The sequence below is a fragment of the Leguminivora glycinivorella genome, chromosome 26 (assembly GCF_023078275.1).
Source record: "Leguminivora glycinivorella isolate SPB_JAAS2020 chromosome 26, LegGlyc_1.1, whole genome shotgun sequence".
Classification (NCBI taxonomy): domain Eukaryota; kingdom Metazoa; phylum Arthropoda; class Insecta; order Lepidoptera; family Tortricidae; genus Leguminivora; species Leguminivora glycinivorella.
Genome location: NC_062996.1, coordinates 3,207,923 through 3,225,308, shown reverse-complemented (window position 1 = coordinate 3,225,308; position 17,386 = coordinate 3,207,923). Strand labels below are relative to the sequence as shown.

Sequence of the window (17,386 nt, the reverse complement as noted above, 5' to 3'; positions counted from 1 at the left end):
CGCAGATCTATATGGCCGTGGCAAAGAGGGTGTAATTTATTCCAGGGACTTTGGAGACGTCATTGATGCGCAAGGTAAACAGGGTCGGTGAGAGGACGCATCCCTGGGGGACACCAGCACGCACCGCACGTGCCTCTGATAGAGTGCCTTCCACTCGGTAGCGAAAGGTTCGATTGTGGAGATAGTCCTTGATAATGTGGACTATCCGGTTTGGCACTTACGGTGGACCTGCTGGGGACATGAGAGCAGACCTGAATTCGAATTGTTTATTAATAATAATTTTGTGTGGAGTTTTCTTTAATAGAAATGGATATACTTATCGAAGAGACCTATCTGGGGGTACTTGTCATCCAGGGCCTTGAACTATTTCTACTGGAGAAGATTACAGCTAACTTCTCGGTATTGACCTCGATTCTCCAGCGGCGTAAGCACTTCACGAAACGGGAAGTCAACCTCCAGAAAAGCGGAGACGATACAATGATTGTGGCCGCAACAGGGCATAACATACTCCAGAAATTCGAAATCATTGACGCAGAGGTTAACAACTGAACCCTGTGGAATACCGGCCCTGACCGCCTGAATGGGACTTGCCGTGCCTATATACCCTACCTATGAATTTTTAGATATATCCTGTTCTAAACAAGTTTTGTTACCTACACCTATTTGACTATTTCATCTGTCCCTATATTATGTGTAATAAATGAATCTAGACTTCTCTGTGAAGTGCGCCTGGCAAGTATCGCAGGTGTAGGGTTGTGTGCGGGGCTCCCGTTGCGCACTGGCGGGCGGGCTCGGTGCGCGGGGCGGCGGCGCGGGGCACGGCTGGATCGCGCGCGGGGAGTCGCGGAGGCGCGCGAGCCTCACGCAGCAAGTCATCGCGAGCTGCTGTCTGGCGCGCTGCTGTGTGCTGTCTGTTCTTTAGCTGGCAGAGGCCCGTCACCACGCGCGGACTGAGCCTGAAACGCGACGTAGTCATGTTAGTGATACGAGCAAAAAAGAGTACAAGAAATAGCTCAAGTCTCAGTCCACACTTAACAATCAAGGGGTTGAAAGTAAACAAAATTGCGCATTGCAGTGTCAAGTTGCTAGCCCGTCGCCCACACCACAATTGAACCATGACCTGCAGTTGACTTCTCCTAAGTCAATGAGGGGAAAGGATGTAGGAAAATGTTAAGTCTGTCACCATTCGGAATTCACTTTAGGTAAAGTCTAAGCATAGTCTGTTTTTTTATCGCCAACTAAAATGAAAAGTAACTTACGTGCTACAGTCTGACCGTCTTCGGCAATTTCATTGCTGACGGTTCCAACTTGACTCCACACGCTTCATCTGAAACAAAACAACCGACATAAAATTTCAGCACCGTCCATCACTATCAGGCATTTACCAGCAGGTGGACAGTATGATTCTCAAACACCAACATAAGTAAATAAACTTAGTATAGACTGTATCACAGGGGAGAAAATGTGTGAGCATTTTTTTTCCGTCATGGCATTGCTAATTTAGGCAAGGTGAATTCTGCCAATGTCTTTTTTTTTTATATTTATTGTTACAAAAAGAAGGGGGGGTCCCTTTCTTCCCGTGGGTGTCGTAGAAGGCGACTATGGGATATGGGTTAAATTGTGGCGTAGGCGAGAGGCTGGCAACCTGTCACTGCAATGTCACAGTTTCGTTTTCTTTCAACCCCTTATTTGCCAAGAGTGGCACTGAAGCTTTAGTAGTTTCATGTGTTCTGCCTACCCCTTTATGGGATACAGGCGTGATTGTATGTATGTATGTATGTAAAAAGAAGGGGTTTTGTCACGCAGTGACGATGTCACCCCTGTATTGAAATTTGAATATATATTACCACAAAATTTTACTACGATACAGTTTGTACATGATCCCGGCTTAGAGGCGATGCCAGGATCATATTACAAGTACCTATGTTTAAGGCGTTTAAGCTATTATCAAGTAATAAATCCCTACTCAGCACCTCTGCCAATGTCGAGGTGAAGACTTTTTTATTTTTATTATTATAAATGGGCTTACTCTTGACCACAGACTAGCCAAAGGCAAAGACGTGGCCTACGATGGAGTGAGCTCGCCCAGAAGATGAAGATGCCTTTTGACTTTTTTAAACGAGTGTTTGGTGAAATTTTGAGTATTTAACATTTTCACATCCTTGCGTTATCCCGCCATTTGCCACGGCTCAGGGGGGGCTGGGGTCCGCTTTAACAACTAATCCCAAGATTTGGCGTGGGCACTAGTTTTACGAAAGGGACTGCCATCTGCCCTTCCAACACGAGGGGTAACTAACTAACTAGGCCTTATTGCAGTTAGTCAAGTTTTCTCACAATGTTTTCCTTCACCGAAAAGCGACTGGCAAATATCAAATGACATTTCGCACATATGTTCCGAAAAACTCATTGGTTTGCATCCGCGACCTCCGGAATAACTCCGGATCGAAAGTCGCACACTCTTACAGCTAGGCCACTAGCACTCCATCTGTATGAGGTTATGATTACTAATATTTATTACCTTGTAAAAATATTGCATTTAAATTAACTTTTTATTTTTTTTATAGGACTTTTATGGTTTATATCCGTCATATCATCAATCGCATAAAAAAATGCCTTTACAAATAGTTAAGTATAAGTAGCCTGAATTACAGTTACACACTATTTGGTTTAGAATTGGAACGAATGTGAAAAAGTTTTAAAACACTTACCTTTCTCATTAAGTGGGACACTTCCATCCAATCCTGACAGAATGTGTGTTGTCCAATATAGATGAAGCGCAGCTAGGGTACAGCCAGAAAACTTGAAGCAGCATGATTTCCACAGGTGCTCATAACACTCTTCCCATCACTGCCAGGAATTACCTGTAAACATACAAGTAACTTAAGTACACAAGAAGGCATACTGTCCAATGGATTAAAATTCAAAACTTTATAGGTCTATGTATATTTCCTCCAGTAAGCCATTTTTCTTTAAATTCATAATGCGGAGGAGGCCAGTATGGGCTCTATGTACCTGTTACATTTTGAAATAATGTGTCAAAAGATCATCTAGGTGCTGGCTTTGGCTCACCGCACGTCTCTCAAAAGATGGGAAAGACACAACATTATAAATACTAATACCTAGCATTTTTTCTACTTATTTAAACTAATCTTACAATGAAAATCAGTAAGCCTACCTAACTTCTAAGATCAGTCCTCCAGAGTTTTACTAAGGCCGCCATGGCGCAGCTGACACATGTCCCAGATTGCCTAAGAGAACACTTTTGACTGAACCCATCCCCTATAAGAGCGATATAGATGTCGGAAGTTTGAATGAGACTGCTATAATTAAAGCAAATATGTAAATAAGAAGTGCTGGTGGCCTAGCGGTAAGAGCGTGCGGCTTCCAATCCGGAGGTCATGGGTTCGAACCCCGGCTCGTACCAATGAGTTTTTCGGAACTTATGCGAGAAATGTCATTTGATATTTGCCAGTCGCTTTTCGGTGAAGGAAAACATCGTGAGGAAACCAGACTAATTCCAATAAGGCCTAGTTACCCTATGGGTTGGAAGGTCAGATGGCAATCGCTTTCGTAAAACTAGTGTCTACGCCAAATCTTGGGATTAGTTGTCACAGCGGACCCCAGGCTTCCACGAGCCGCAGAAAATGCTGGGATAACACAAGGTGGATTATGATGATGTAAATAACAAGTAAATAATACTTAAAAGACAATGTGCAGAAACTTACCTTGATTAAGAAGCATGGTTCGACCATCGACATTCATGAGAGAGTATGGATCTGTTACTCCGAGACAGGAGTTTAGACGTCGTCAAATGTCTCGTCGAGGGACGGGGACGCAGTAAGCAGCAAGGGCACTCATTTATGGATCCCATTGCATTTAAAATGTTTAAAAAACACTCACTGCTGAAGCTGAAAAAGCCAATTGGAAAAAGCTAAAAGTTACCTCATGCTACCAATATAAAAAGTAAAGAAGAAAATTGCAAGTATTGCAACTGTCAGACATCAATAATGGCGGGAAACTCAAACGACACACGACACGATGCTCATGCGCATGGTACGGTGGGTATGGTATATCTATTGGGTACTACTTATCAAAATGAAATAGTAATGAAATAAAACGAAAAATAAAGCAGTACCACAGCAGTACCAAAACCAAAACCTATGATATTATATATGTACTCAGTACTCACAATCAAGTCTATAATGCCCTTTAAGAATTGGCTTAAACAACTCCCATCCGGGCCAGAATTACGAAATTTGTAAAAAAAAAAACTTATTTCCTAGAAGTTTGACGTTCCCTTGCTTTTTCTTCATATTGAATTGAACGGTTAACATTTTATATTTAATTTGATAAGTTTGTATCAAAAATGCCTGTTAATATGGAAATGAATATGTTAAAAAAAATACAACGTGACCTACATAAACATAAGGATTACATGAACACCTTACACGTTTTACAAACAAGCATGAACGAAAAGTTAAGTTGCATGGAGGGAAAGTTGGACCAACAGCGGTCTACTATAGAAAGACTCGAAGAACAAGTTCGAAACAACAATACGCCAGGAAAGAACAACATACAAGATAATACTGATGTTGGAAATGAGAGTGGTATTTGCGATATGGACATAGACCTGTCAAGTTTTCAAGAAAAAACAATCTTGGGAGAGAGTGGACGCAAAGCTAAACAAGAGAATGGAAATGATAATTCTATAGTCATTGATGACTTGATCAAACTTTTATCAAGAGCATTTATAAGAAACATTAAACTAATTGAAAGTGTTAAGACTAAATTTACACAAATCTTGTCAGAATTAACTCTAATAAAAGCTGATATTGGCAAGAAAGGTGAAGAGACTTCTATAGTGGCTCAAAATCAAGAGACCTCCATGATGTTAATTGGATCGCACAGAATAAGCCAGCTTGAAGGTGAACTGCATCTGGTGATGTCGGAGATTAAGGAAATGCAAACAGCCATTAAGGAGATTGGCGAACAACACAATAAAACAGATGACAAACCATCCTTAACTGTTAGCACTGCAGTAGAGACTATACAGATACCGAGTTATTCTCCTGCAGAGCAGATCCGTGACCTGATAAACCGTGAGTTGAAGAGAATCATCATGGAAAATTGTAAGACAACCAACATGTTGCCTAACATCGAAATCACTCTGGACTCAAATACTGAAGACCATCCCATTGTGAAGGCCCTGCAGCAAGGCATATTCTGCGTCAGACATGTTCCAGGCCTACTTTGCATGAACCCGAATGAAGAAAACAACCCTACTGGTAGCGGTCCACATTACACTACAAGAACAATTTACCTCGATACACCTGGACTTAAAAAAAATAAGGTCTTGAAACTGCTTAAAGCCAAGCCAAATATGAATTTGTATGAAGTCCTTAAGAAACGGCTGGATGGTACTGATTTGTGGCAAAGGGTAAAAAATTGTAACTTTTATATCCCAGCCTGTCCAACACCTACCTGGACTTGTAGCAACATTTAAGCTATAACAATACTTTATATATTTCACAATGGTTCCTATGACAGTACCCTCAATTCCTTTTTGTTAAGCTAGAAGAAATAATTATATTTTTGTTGTGATTTAATGCGTAAATTGTTATGTTCAACTAACAAATTGTCATAGGATCATCAATCAATAATCATTTAAAAATAAGGTCAAGTGATATTTGTCTAATTAGAAGCTGGTACCATTAAGAATTGAAGAAGAATACCAAATGTACAGTCAACCAATTGGAACCCACTCTACAAACATGTCAAAATGACCTGCAGTAAGAGATCTCTTAGGCAGCGTTCCCACTTAAGCGTCGCGTGTCTCGGGGCGCGCAACGGACGTCCGCGCCACGCCGCCTGAATGTAATTCAAAAAACGTCTCCTCAGTACATTTTGTATAGGAAGGACTTAAGACGCGCCGCCAAGCGTCTTACGTCCTTCCTATACAAAAAGTACTGAGGAGACGTTTGTTGAATTACATTCAGGCGGCGTGGCGCGGACGTCCGTTCCGCACCTCAGGACATGCATCTCTTAGATGTGGCCAGTCCCTTACAATCTGAGTTATAATGTCACTATGACATAGTTCTACACTGGTCTAGGGTTCCAATTGGTTGACTGTCCCACAACATTCACAACTCATCTTTGTTCCTATGGCAGCCAAGGTGTTTTCTCATATTTATTGATACTGTTCATTTAATATCAATGTGTCAAGTTATTCACATTGTTCATGTTACAGCTAATATTCCTATGGCAACAAGGATGTGATGCAATACATAATCCTTTTTTACTGTTACTTATTTGATTGCAACTGTAGATACTTTAGTTCTTAAGGTTGATGTTGAGCTACTTTTGTGTTCATGCTAAATTGGATTTTCAATACTGGAGGAGTAAATCACATTACATTACATCCTATTTGCATATTTCTTCTGAGGTTTAGGAGGAGGTTGCTAATCACTACGTAGCATAGCATTGTCTCGCTTCAACTTCAGAATGAGATGGGCCGAATGGACTTTGATTATTCGGCCGAACATTTGGTTCAGCTCTTACCGAACAACATTCGTGAATATTCGGTATGAAGTTAATTATCTCTTTTTAGTAGTTCCTGATTTGTAATGGTACGAACATTGAAAATCTTGCCGAATATGCAACATGCAACAAAGTGTGGTATGAAGTTATGATTTGAATGGTTCAACAGTTTAAGAGTGTCTTAAAATAGACAGCATGGACCAACTGTATCAGGTTCAAAAATAGACCCTTGGTCTCTTGGCATAATAGATTAGTTTTAAGCTTAATGTCATATTGTAAATCTGTATGTACTTTCTTGCTTGCTTATTATCTGTGTCCACAAAGAGTGAGTCATGTCGCGAGGCTATTAGCTCGCGCGACAAACGTCCACGATAGACGTGTCTTGGCTGAGGCAGTGCGCGGTCTTGCTTGGTCGAGGCAGGATGTCTACATTGGATGTTTGCCTAATAAGCCTCGCTCAGTGTGGACCCGGCTATTAAGGAAGAAAGCATGCAGGCATGTCTCACCTGACCATAACTTCTATGTAATGTTTATTATGGTTGTATACCTTTATTTCTAAGAATATTTTTATTTTGCTCTTTAAGAGTATGTATGCATGTCCCACCTTTATTATGTAGTTGACTTTTTTTAATAAGTGAAATTATGATTTGTTTTCATTTTGATTTTTTTGAGAAATTTTGATTAAGAATAATATTATGTTTTAGATTTACACCTTTTATATCGCTAGATCAGCTTGGCTCATCCTACTGATTAGCTTAAAACTACCTAATACTTATATTTTTAATAGATGATTATGAGATGCATGAGTGCAATGGTCATTACTGTCATTAGTGCCATTACCATTATATTTCATAGTGTGTTATTATGTTTATGACATAATTTTACTTTAAGGAAGTATACTTATTTTAGTTTTAAACAGGGTTATAAGGTTCCTGTGCCATGATTGGTATCTTATTAATTCGTTTTTTTTTATTAGTTTTTAATGTGATTATGTGCCATCTAGTTTTAATACTTTATTCTTGTCTTAAAATTATACTTGGAGTCTACTCAGTTTGTGAGTTTGCCCACTGAGCATGACATGGTACAATAAGTGTACAAGACCCAACATGACATAGTGAAATGATTATATTACATATTGTGAAGCTCAGAAGTTATTTATTTAATAATCCTTCCTTACTTCATATTCCAAAGTTTGTTTCTTTCTAATGGTAAGGGAGCCCCAAAGAAGGATTTTTGTATGAGTAAAATTATACTCGTCATTATCTCAATACAACGCGCACGTGTAACTCCAAAATCACTTTTCGGGCTCCTTTACTACAAAGAAGAGAAGAACAACTTTTAAATTTACCGCTATTTTTTGAGAAAAAACTCAAGATTTTATCTCACGAAGAACTTGAGAGTTTACCACACAAGTGAGAGCGAGAAAAAATAACTCTTTCTCGCTCTCACCTACAGGATCATAATTATATGTGGATGTTGGAGCGGTATGGTGTTAAAACATAGCAAGCTCGCCGTACGGTGCGGTCGTGTGTTATCTACTTAGGAAGGTACTGCGCGTTTTATTTTATGAAATATTGGCAGGTAGGCCTATAATTTTCAAATTTGCCGCCTTGTTTTAGTGACAATACTTGCTAGTCTGTATTTCCTGCTTTAGCTTCCGTGGCATTTCCGCATTATCATTATTTATGTGGATCTCACTCGCCGATCGATTGTTTGGTCATGCACTCAGTTAAGATGATAGAAAACGTCTCTGTAAATTTTTGAATGAACCAATCACAGCACAGCTTTCGCTTTCCTTGTCTCAGTGGCGACATGTCTGGCTGGTGGTTTGATTTTATTTTCACAACTGACTGTCTTTCTTTTCTTTATCTACCTACCTACGAAACAAGCAGCACGCGGCTCGTTTTCTGAAGTTAAAATAAAATAACTAGTTAGCGTGACAAAATTGAAGCATTCTCATATAATATAACGAGGTAAGTTCAAACCGAGGCACCGTAGCGTACTTAGGACATAAAAACAACAAAAGATTACGACGTAATAACATTTTGGTTCAAGGTGGTTAAAAAAAGTTAAAACAATGGATAAGTAATTAAAATTGGTTCTAGCAGTTTAATTTACGCATTTGTCAATTACAGAAAAACGCTGGCGTGTAAATGTTATCCTTAACATTGTTCATTTGTTAGTTTAAACCTGATGATTTTTCAATTGTTTCAGGTACCTACCTACATATAAGAACATGCAAGATTGCAATCAAACTTCGCTAACCCAGAGGAAGCTACTTTTGTGTCGCATTTTTGACACCGAAGATTGAGTGAAATGATCAGGTAGGTACTTATGTTTCTTATTTGTTGGGATTAAAAATAATATTCTAATTAATCTCTGAATCGTTCCTTAGAGCCTCTCAGCTATTGCTACCCTTCCTACGATGTGCAAATGTCGAAGTAGGCGTTTATTAGCTTGGTCCAGAAAGCGAGGCAATGTGCTCGTGTGGCGACCGTCCAGTGTACATGTGTATCCGAGTAATATGCCGCGCGTGATGACGCGCGTCGCTGTGCACACAGCGCACGAAACCTTGAAACACGGGTCAGCGTCAAGTCCATACAGATGAATCGTCCGGCGCCGCGCAGGTCTTGATTTATGGAGGATTTACATAACGCGTTTGAGTTTGGGTACTTGAAATTCCCATATTGCTCTGATTTGATTGACATATGCGTTCAAGACAATGTATCTTGGTCAGACATGGTGTGTGAATCGAATGCCCATCCATTGTGAAACAAAGTCCGCCTGAACATGTTACCTACATTTAATTGTAAGAAGTAATGGAAATTTGTCTATTTCAGGCGAGAAGCTATCCTCAGGCAGTATACAATCATGGAGCTTGCTGTTACCAGGTCATAGCTTGAGCAGTAACTGTAAGTATAATTCAAGCTTTTATGTAAAAAAATGTTTAGTAGGTTTGTTTGGGTAATATGAGAATCTTAAGCCCATAGCCTGTGTTTTTTGACAATCGGTCTGTCATATTTGGTAGTGACCCTGCCTGCTAAGCTGATGGTCCCGGATTAGAATCCCAGGAAGGGCCTAAGTCATGGATGTTTTCTATGTATTTTTCTATATAAGTACGAGTAAATATATTGTCGCCTAGAACCCATAGTACAAGCTTCGCTTAGTTTGGCGCTAGGTCTTCTTCTTTGTGTAAAGGATCAAGTAAAATTAAAGTTTTGTTTGTCAATGCTTAGCCACTTCAAGCCCTTGAGAGGTAGCCCTTAAGAGATCTTCAGTACATACTGTTGAGCACTGGTCCCCGGTCTCTGTCTCATATGTGTTGTTGTTTGGGAGATACCACAATCGCAAAGTATGTCCCCATGTTGATTCTGCCATTTAAACATTAAAACATTTATTTCAAATAATTTACACGGCATCACAGCTTAAGCCAATACACCGAATAATTAAACTAATTACAACTATAATTACAGAATATGTATTAAACTAAGTAATAAATAAAACCTCAGACAATTTACATGCAAGTGCTGGGAATCCTATCGTCCATCTTCTCACAAAACCTCAGACACTCTCGGCACAATTATCCTTTGATCAACCCACTCCCGTCCTGGCGTTAGGTTCATCTGTGTAAGGTGCAGTCCAATATTTATTTATCTATATCCAGGTGGCGATGGTGGTAACAGCATAAGGCAAGGCTCTGAACATAAGGTAGCTGCAGAGAATGGAACTCTTGAAGCCGGCGAGTAGCGGCAGAAACTGTAAGTACCTTTTACATACAAGCAATATTTTATTTTGTCTGTGCGAAACATCCATGTAAGTCGTTCCAAATTTAAAGTAGAGTCCAAGTGGGACATTACTGTCACCGTGCAGAAAACCATAATTGACAAAGATGACATATAGGAGAGAAACCATCATAACTACACTGATGATAGTGATGATGCTTAGTGCTTACCTTTATTTTTTTTTTCAAAATATGTACTAATGTGATATTTGTTTTATTTATTTGTTATGTATTTACTAATTATTGTTCGGAGAACCAACAGTTATTAATACATAATTTACATTAAAATTAAATTAAACTAAATTTCATTTATTTCAAGCTCATCATCATTCCCTTGCCCTTTTCCCATTATTTGGGGTCAGCGCAGCAGATCATCTTCCTCCATTTCTCTCTATTAGCCGTCATTTCCATACTAATACCTTTCACTCTCATATTGTTGTTCACACATTCCATCCATCTTTTCTTAGGCCTTCCACTACCATTGTATCCATCCACTTTCATATTTACCACTCGTTTTATAACATTGCTTTCATCCCTCCGCATTACATGCCCATAACATGCTAATCTACTTCCTCTCAATTTCTCTGTCACTGGCGCTACTTTCAGGCTTCCTCTTATATACTCATTCCGAATCCTATCCAGTCTTGTCACACCACACATCCATCGCAACATTCTCATTTCATTCACATGCAGTCTTCTCTCATCATTCGTCTTGGTGGCCCAGCACTCACTTCCATTTATTTCAAGCTCATGCTCACTCACTTCCATTTATTTCAAGCTCATGACTCAGCTCATAAGATGTTAGTTATGTACAATTTTGAATACTTAAAACATGAAAATAAATTCTGCTACTAAATGTTTTCAGGGTATAGACTAGATAGACTTATCCTGACATCTTTTATGTAGGGTTTTAAAGTTCTATGAACGACCTTGTAACTCACGAATAACAGTACGGGAGTAGAAAAATAACTTAACTAAATGGTACACTGTTACTGGGCTTGTGAAGTTCACAATAGTGCAATGTATTTTTTTTTTTAATGTTTATTATACTTTCACAATATTCATCCTAAAGCTAGTGATTGGAACGTCCTTTTAAGCTTTAATATAGCCTGTGCCAGGAGGTACCGCTCTTCCATTTCTGAAGAATGTTACAACAATTGTGCTACTAAATACATTCGAATTTCGTATTGTAAACTATTATGTATGAAAAAAATGAAAATGAAAATGAAATATTTATTTTTCAAGTAGGCATATTACAATGCGCATATGAACGTCAAATAAAGCTACGCCGGCTCTAACCCTACGCCTCAGACAGTCAAGTCTGTCCGCAATCATGGCCAGGATGGTGTTGGTGTTCATGATATCAAAATAAAGAACATGTCATTTGTTCTTATAAAAATAAAAAGACGCAGAAATGTTTGGGGAAAATACAATTTTGGCCACTTGCAGGCTGCGAAACAGCGCCATCTAGTTTTGATCCTAAAAAGCCCATACATTTGGGGAAAATACAATTTTGGCCACTTGCAGGCTACGAAACAGCGCCATCTAGTTTTGATCCTAACAAGCCCATACATTTCAAGGGTACGCTTTTTTGTATGGACTTTGTCTGTCCCGGTATTATATCGTCCATGGTGCATGTAAAACACATCTGGAGTCTCAAGCGTCTATAGGTCATGGAGATTGCTTACCACCAGGCGGACTGTTTGCTTTTTGCCATCAACATGGTAATAAAATCTTTCATGTTTCCAGGTAGCGATAACATCCTACTGGGCTCTTCAAAGGCGTTGGTGAAGCACAGTGCTCCTGGAACCCTGGACAGTGCTGCCAACAGAAAATGGAAACCACTGTAAGTACTTCATTAGTCATTTAATGGGTCGTGCATAGATATTTAAAAAACGCATTGTTTGGCTCTATAACCATGGCTGTAAACAGTGTGAATTTCACGATATCGATATCAAAATAGAGAAGCATGTCATTTGCTCTTATAAAAAACTAGCGACCCGCCCCGGCTTTGCACGGGTACTATACCTACATGTAAACCTTCCTCTACAATCACTCTATCTATTAAAAAAAACCGCATCAAAATCCGTTGCGTAGTTTTAAAGATTTAAGCATACATAGGGACATAGGGACAGAGAAAGCGACTTTGTTTTATACTATGTAGTGATAAAAACACGCAAAAATGTTGGGGAAAATATAATTTTGGCCACTTCCAGGCTGCGAAACAGCGCCATCTAGTTTTGAGCCTAAAAGGCCCATACAATGTAATTTTATAATACATCTGATCATAAATATTATAAATAAGCAAACTGTATAATTATTAGTATTAGTTAGTACCTAAGTGACACATTTGTACTTTGCTACGCCCTTATCAGGGTCCATGTATGTAATACATATGTATTGTATGTGGTATGCAAATTAATTCTCTATTCTACATTTCAAAGAGTACGATTTTTTGTATGGGCTTTGTTTGTCCCGGTATTATATGGTCCTTGGTGCATGTAAAACACATCTGGAGTCTCAAGCGTCTATAGGTCATGGAGATTGCTTACCACCAGGCGGACTGTTTGCTTTTTGCCATCAACATGGTAATAAAATCTTTCATGTTTCTAGGTAGCGATAACATCCTACTGGGCTCTTCAAAGGCGTCGGTGAAGCACAGTGCTCCTGGAACCCTGGACAGTGCTGCCAACAGAAAATGGAAACCACTGTAAGTACTTCATTAGTCATTTTATGGGTCATGCATAGATATTTCAAACCCTACATAAAAGTCTATTCCCCAAAGTCAGCGTCCGCCGGCTTCCCGCGCATGCGCGCAGTAACAACGAAAAAATTGAAAACGCATTGTTATGCTCTGTAACCATGGCAACGCATTGTTATAACGATACTGCGCGCGTGCGCGGGATGGCTTTGGGCAGCTGCGCTGGCAGTGCAAACCTTTGCGTCAAAATGTCAAAATACAGGAAACAGTGTGAATTTCACGATATCGATATCAAAATGGAGAAGCATGTCATTTGCTCTTATAAAAAATAAAAACACGCAAAAATGTTGGAAAATATAATTTTGGCCACTTCCAGGCTGCGAAACAGCGCCATCTAGTTTTGAGCCTAAAAGGCCCATACAATGTAATTTTATAATACATCTGATCATAAATATTATAAATAAGCAAACTGTATAATTATTAGTATTAGTTAGTACCTAAGTGACACATTTGTACTTTGCTACGCCCTTATCAGGGTCCATGTATGTAATACATATGTATTGTATGTGGTATGCAAATAAATTCTCTATTCTACATTTCAAGAGTACGATTTTTTGTATGGGCTTTGTTTGTCCCGGTATTATATGGTCCTTGGTGCATGTAAAACACATCTGGAGTCTCAAGCGTCTATAGGTCATGGAGATTGCTTACCACCAGGCGGACTGTTTGCTTTTTGCCATCAACATGGTAATAAAATCTTTCATGTTTCCAGGTAGCGATAACATCCTACTGGGCTCTTCAAAGGCGTCGGTGAAGCACAGTGCTCCTGGAACCCTGGACAGTGCTGCCAACAGAAAATGGAAACCACTGTAAGTACTTCATTAGTCATTTTATGGGTCATGCATAGATATTTCAAACCCTACATAAAAGTCTATTCCCCAAATCCAGCGTCCGCCGGCTTCCCGCGCATGCGCGCAGTAACGGAAAAATTGAAAACGCATTGTCTGGCTCTAATTAGTAACCATGGCAACGCATTGTTATAACGATACTGCGCGCGCGCGCGGGATGGCTTTGGGCAGCTGCGCTGGTAGTGCAAACCTTTGCGTCAAAATGTCAAAATACAGGAAACAGTGTGAATTTCACGAAAGTTGTTCTAGAAAACTATAAAAAACTAAGTGCATGGTCGCAGAAAAAGTATTGTGTGCAATGGTGTGTAACTGAGTCAAAAAATACTCGTGGCGTCTTTATTAACAATTTTTCGGCTTTGACTCAAATTGTTACCCACGCCACTCGTTTTTTAGGGTTCCGTACTAAAAAGGTACAAAAGGAACCCTTATGGCGCCGCTCTGTCCGTCTGTCACATTGCTTAATATCTCGAGAACTATACTTATGCTATCGACTTGAAATTTGGAATTTGAAAACATTTTTTTATATTTTTTTTTGTTGAAAAAAAAAATTTGAAGAAAAATAAAAAAAAAAAATACCGACGTAAAATGATGAAAATATTACGAAACACTCGATTTGTGCTTGACAAAAAACATTTCGGATTTTAGTGTGATACTATAAAGCACGACCACGGACGATTTTATTATTTCTGTTGCGGTACAAATTCACGAAAAAAAATGTACTTTTTTGTACTTACGTTTAAAAAAAATGTACCCTTATGGTTTCGGAGTTTCGAAATAGGGGCCGTGGTCGTGCTAGGTAGGTACTCCCTGGCACGACCACACTATATTTAATGATTTTTTAAATTTCTATTGCGGTACAAATTCATGAAAATAAATGTACTTTTTTGTACTTACCTTTTTTAAAAAAATACTCGCATGGTTTCGGAGTTTCGGTATGGGTTGTGGTCGTGCTAGATAGGTACTCCCTGGCACGACCACACTATATTTATATGTAATTTGATGGTCAAATAAATGCTATTTAAACAACTGTTATGAAATTGTACTATGTAATTTACTTCAAAAACTTAGCATGGTCGTGCTAGGGAGTGCATATCTAGCACGACCACAACCGATGCCAAAACTCCGAAACCAAGCGGGTACTTTTTTTAAAACGGTAAGTACAAAAAAGTACATTTTTTTTCGTAAATTTGTACCACAACAGAAATTTAAAAAATCATTAAATATAGTGTGGTCGTGCCAGGGAGTACCTACCTAGCACGACCACGGCCCCTATGTCGAAACTCCGAAACCTTAAGGGTACATTTTTTTTAAACGTGAGTACAAAAAAGTACAATTTTTTTCGTGAATTTGTACCGCAACAGAATTAATAAAATCATCCGTAGTCGTGCTGTATAGTATCACACGGATTTTAACTTTCAATTTACCCAGCCTTTCGGATGTAGATATATAGTTTTTGAAATGAATACGAGATAGAATAAAAACTGTATCGGTTAACATACAAGTCGCACAAATTAGTTGTCAAATTCACCGTGAGATGGCGCTGTACACAATAATACACATAATTCGTACATACTGTATACATACAGCATGCGCATGTTGCATAAAATACAATATTTTTTTTATAGTGGAAGTGATAGCAAGTTATTGTTAAAAGAGATACATGTCATCACAGATGTTATAAGGTGGATGTGTCTGTCTATCTGTGTGTGTGTGTCCATGGCATTGTGACTCCTGTACGGATGAACAAATTTAGATTTATTTATTCTTGTAAGCTGAATTAGTTGGGTTGGGATTGTAGCCATATTTGATGGAAATCGGTCCACTATGTTAGGAGTTACTTCAAAATTTTTATTTTGTGGTTAAGCTTATTGTGGTTATCGCGAACACACATATACAGAGAGACGCGGCCGGCGACTTTCACCACAGCAATTCGAGCAAAATACTAACTGTAAAACATGAAACAAAAGGTTAGTTTCAAAGGGGAACTTCTCCATAAGAGGGATCTCTTCCAGTCACAGAATATATAATAGTACAAGTACAGAAGGCTCACTCCCTTGATGTTCCTAAAATGCCGCCATTTTAAATCTATTGCGTACCTACATTAACAAACGGACCGCACATGAGCAGCCGACTTTGAGTTCTAATGCGCCGCGCGAAGGTCGTCCCCACTGAATGGGCCGCGAATTCCCGGCCGCCGGCATGTACTTGTAGCTCGGCGAAAGAATCGCGGAGTGAGCCTCCCCTGTTCCAGTACAACCATGACATGAGTATTAATAGGTATGTTTTTCAGGTGGCGGTAACATGCGGTTGTTGTCTGATCTTCGCTGTCTCGACGCCCTGAGTCCTGTCTTCAGCGATTATCCTGTACTGACAGGTAAAATAGCAATAAGGAATAAATTAAGCGATCTATACACCAAGAAGAGTGTGTCGGCGACTCGGCGTGAACAAAAAGAAGACAAATATATGTAAAGCCTGACAAACAATATAATTATGTCTACACGCCATGTTGTGTAATTTCAATAGTACTTAACTATACACATTAAACTTTCGTGAGACACATTCAAATAATTAATTGAAATACGGTTGTACTCACGTTATTATATCGCTATTGCTGCGACATGTTTCGGGCCAATTCGGAGGACCCTCTTCAGGCATATAGGAGTTCACGCTTTCAGTAGGTACTTAACTATTTTTTTCATACAATACTGAATTGTCAACGCATACATCAGAATAACAGCGCCATCTTGACAATAGTCATAATTATAAGAAATATATGTCAGGCTTTATTTCTTTAGGATGTCTAGGATTTCGTCGGATGTTGCAATCTTGGTGTTATAAAGGCAATGTTATAGAGATTTGTCCTAAGAGGATAAGAGTGTATTTTTAAGATATCTAGTGTTGTGCCTATATACAGTTGGCTAAATGGTATCCTCCCTAAGGCCCAAAGTCCTACTATGCAATACTTATTCAGTTCGATTAAATTGAAGTCATAATGTATTTGAACAGAGTTGCATTTCTTTTGTCTCTTTCAATTTATCAAAAATCAAATCATATGGGTTATGGGTCTTAGGGGGGGTTGTTAATAGTGTAAAATTACAGGCCTTGTTGCCCGAAATGTGAATAATTATCTCAGTCTGATTTTTTCTTTCATTGCTTGGTCAAAAGTTGATTTTGACTGCTGCACACTTACATTTACATATTTATAGGTTATGTTATGTCACTTATGTCTGTGATCTTTTTCGGTGAAATTACCGATTCTGCAAGGTCATATATTCACAACCACAAACCGGAAAGAAATTCGCTTCTGTCATGCGTCTGAATATGGAACCTCCACAATGTGGATATGTGATATGTGGAGTCCACATATCACTATCTATATGAAATTATTTTTTGGATACCGACTATCTCAATGTAATTAACAACTTCAACCATTTAATCAAAATACAATTGCCGATTTCT

At 38.9% G+C, this 17,386-nt stretch overlaps 2 long non-coding RNA genes across 2 annotated transcripts; one reads left to right on the top strand and one right to left on the bottom strand.

Annotated features, from left to right (window-relative positions):
- Positions 1-432: 432 nt before the first annotated feature.
- LOC125239621 lies at positions 433-3,937 on the bottom strand. The gene is made up of 4 exons (XR_007178540.1): positions 3,726-3,937; positions 2,709-2,861; positions 1,260-1,327; positions 433-956 (listed from the first exon to the last, which is right to left on the bottom strand). It is a non-coding gene; the product is annotated as an uncharacterized LOC125239621 (long non-coding RNA).
- Positions 3,938-10,216: 6,279 nt separating this feature from the next.
- On the top strand, positions 10,217-16,397 carry LOC125239634. The gene is made up of 5 exons (XR_007178544.1): positions 10,217-10,295; positions 12,068-12,164; positions 12,932-13,028; positions 13,792-13,888; positions 16,218-16,397. It is a non-coding gene; the product is annotated as an uncharacterized LOC125239634 (long non-coding RNA).
- Positions 16,398-17,386: the final 989 nt, after the last annotated feature.